Genomic DNA, 3,622 nt, shown 5'->3' on the forward strand with positions numbered 1-3,622 from the left:
GTAATAGTCATTGTCAAATAGAAATGGATATTTTATAAAAAGACCTAATTGGAGAAAGTGTAATTCACGGAATGTCTGACAATTGCCGTGTGTCTGAGGCCCTGTACGTGGGTTTGTGTGGTTATATAGGGACACCGACAGAAGTGACCATCAGGAGGGAGCTGTTGGACATGAGGGAGATGATAGAGAAACCTAAAGAGATATATCAAGGTTGTAGAAATATTAACAGTGGTAGTTATAGGGAAGGTTTCAGGTTTAAATCTTCAGACATAGACACGAAGTTCTGGCTTACCAATCATAAAGTGATAACTGACTTATCACAGTCCAGTGTTTATGATATGTCAAAACATTCCATTATTCTCATGGAGGACACTGATACACCACCGGGGTTTGTCAGACTACAGCTTATGACGTCACCACTAGATGGAAACATAGCATCATCTGTTATTCCGTTTAATGACGGGATGTACATATCAAATGTAAAGTGGAGACAAATCACACTTACAAAGATAAGTGGAAATAAAATTTTCACGAATTTAAAAACTCATGGTCCTTGTGCAAACGCATTCTTTGGTACTTTAGAAGCTGATTTTGCTCTTTGTTTCCATTGTTCCTACTGGCCACGGTTATCTTGTTATTGGAAACAAAGATGTACCCTATATAACTGGCCCCAAAACCACGTTTTTTATGAAATTCTGAGTAATGGTTGTCATTTTGTGCCTGTCGGAATTAAAACTGCAGACGATGAAAATGAACTTGACTGGAGATTATCCTTTTCTCAAGCAGAACAAAAACTGGTCTATGCCATGAACCATACCCAATTTTTGTGCTATGGCCTCTTAAAAATATTTTTAAAAGAAGTTGTCAATCGCGACATAGAAGAACCATTCCTGTATTCATATTTTGCAAAAACTATTTTGTTCTGGCTGATACAAATAGGACATATTACATGGTGTCCAAATAACTTACTGGATTGTTTCTGGAAATGTTTCAAATATCTGTATCATTGCGTTCATCGAGGCGTGCTTCCTAATTTTTTTATCCCACAAAATAATATGTTTGCCGGAAAGTTGTCCACAGTTAAAGGTGCACGCACACGGAAGTGTCTATTAGAACAACTGAACCGGTATTATGAAATGGGCGTGACCTGTTTGCTACAAAGTCCGACGGTCAAAACAATGATTGAGCCAGTTATATGCAAAAGATTTTTTAGAGTAGAGCCACTTCTGGGTCATATCAAGAGTGTCGCTGATACAGACGCTTGTATCAATAAGGAACTACTTGGTATTGAATTTCCATTAGAAACCTTCAGGGAAAGCTTTCTTATTCTGAGGTTCATAAGAGTTTTGTCAAATCTATCATTTACAGAAAATGAGACGTTAGCACTACATAAATCAACGGCATATGTTTTGGTAAAAATAGCATTTTTATATCTCACTAGTTTAACAGAAAATACAAATAAGGCAGTCTACAGATCAGACAGACTGATTGGTAATTTGTTGAAGCTGGCAGGTGGAGTGGGTGATGTGTCTCGTTTGTTGTACCTTGCTATGTATTACTACAGAACATAGAGAGGCGCTTCATGTTACAGCGCTAGTTAAATCAAGACTCACACAGCCCTATATCATGTATTACACAGTAGACAGAGAAAGGTACAATGAATCTGTGGCTGGTTGGTCTCTGTCTAAACGTATGAAGAAGGCATGGGTATACAATCTACGTCTTGATGATGATGTTTATTATATCAAGGAACTAGATTTAGAACAGAACGTAGGCAAAGAAAACAATAAACCATTCTTGTTGATTTCACCCTATGTATTGACAGACATGTTAAGTGTGTTATGTAACTACAAACTAGGTAACCGGTCCCAGTGTCTACAGTCACTGACAGACCTACAGACACTGCTGCTCTATGATGACGGGAGATACGTACATTTACTTATCAGAGACATCTCGTGGCAGATACTGGGGATCTGTCAGCACGTTGTGGGGGACCTACACGGGTCGTTACAGTCGTATCAACAGTCTTTGAGAGAGAAACAAATACACAAAATACAGAATGCCATAAGATACAGAAGTGCACTAGTTTTGAATCAGTTAAACCAGTGAAACAGCGATACAAATTATCGAGTTGCATTCCTTATGGTAAATCATGAACTGTATAATTATACATGTACTGTTAATTTACATGTCAAAACAATATTTTTTACCAATTTTTTGAGTAAAGGTTTTGATTTAACAGAAATACGAGTTGGTACAACTTAATAGAGCAACGGAAATGGCAATTTGCTTTTGGTTTTTAAATGTTTTAACCAACCCCCTCTATTCCCAACGTATTATATAATTAAGACCTCTGGGACTTAACTCATATTTCATTAAAGTACCCTTTTATGGTATATTTGTAAACCAATGTGTACAATTAATGCACAGTAAAACATTGAATCCGTATTCTTTGAAAGATATGGTCCCATAACTGCAACGGAGTGTGCATACAAATTGAATAACGCGCTAGCCGCGTTATGAAAAGTTGTTTGAATATGTATTCTAATATGTGTACACTGAATTGATTTAGTGTCATGTTTGTATTCATTGTAACGTTTATTGCAATATTTTGAGATTTAAATACTTGTAAACTGTGCATTTTTATTTCTTTAACATCAAGTATGAGGCAACTACGAAAAAATAATTCTGAAAAAAATAGTTTTTAAAATTCAATAACAAACATAAGAAACTGAAATGACCCTAAATTATGCAATGGATTTCTTGTAAAAAAAATGAAATCTATTCAATCAACACTCAAAACTCTTATTTGATTGATATTTTAATATTTTTTTTCTTTTCATCATGTTAATTAGATACAATCATTTAACACACACTTTTGATGCATATGCGTCTCTGCACATGGAATAACATTATGCCAGTGGTAAATGGATTGAGATCCAAATAATATAGCATGCATGTCATGACAAAACCATTTGTCTGAGCTAGTTTACAACAATAGACCCCTCATGACCTCTTGCCAACCTTAGGCACACTGTATTTCAGGTTTAATCGCTGGAGGAGTTGTCTCCTCCTTTTTCACAGGGAAAACGTCGCCGCACTGAGACAGTAGCTGTGCACTCAGTTTACACAGCTCTTGGTCTGGTATCGGAGGATTGAAGGATTGTTCCAAGTTCTGAATGAAATAATTTAAAAAAAGGCATCATTGTATTTTAATCTTAAAACATGACAAACGTAAAAACAGTGACAATTATTTCAAACAAATATCATACTGTTAAATATTTTTGGTGAAAAGTAAATAACCGATTGATGATTTTATTATTTCCTGCTTCGAAAGGCTGCTATGGGTGTAAGTAGGATTACCATGTGTAGAATCAAAACCTAGTTCTTTGAAAATGCAATTAATATAATGGACCTCACAAATAAAGACAATGTTGTTACTTGCCTTATCAGCAGGGACCAGTACATACAGATCGTGCAATCTGTCGAGTTCTTTTCTCACTTCTACTTTATTGAAAACAGAAGGATAGATGGTTTTCATTTGACCTCTCAGGCGTTTAATACCAGATTTTAAGATGCATCTGATGCTTTTAACAAATGTGACAAGGTATCAAGTTCTTCT

The 3,622-nt window shown here is 35.7% G+C and overlaps 1 pseudogene; it reads left to right on the top strand.

Annotated features, from left to right (window-relative positions):
• The first annotated feature begins 71 nt into the window (after window positions 1-71).
• LOC128180807 (uncharacterized) lies at window positions 72-2,333 on the top strand (annotated as a pseudogene).
• Window positions 2,334-3,622: the final 1,289 nt, after the last annotated feature.

Source organism: Crassostrea angulata, chromosome 4 (genome assembly GCF_025612915.1).
Source record: "Crassostrea angulata isolate pt1a10 chromosome 4, ASM2561291v2, whole genome shotgun sequence".
NCBI classification, from domain to species: domain Eukaryota; kingdom Metazoa; phylum Mollusca; class Bivalvia; order Ostreida; family Ostreidae; genus Magallana; species Magallana angulata.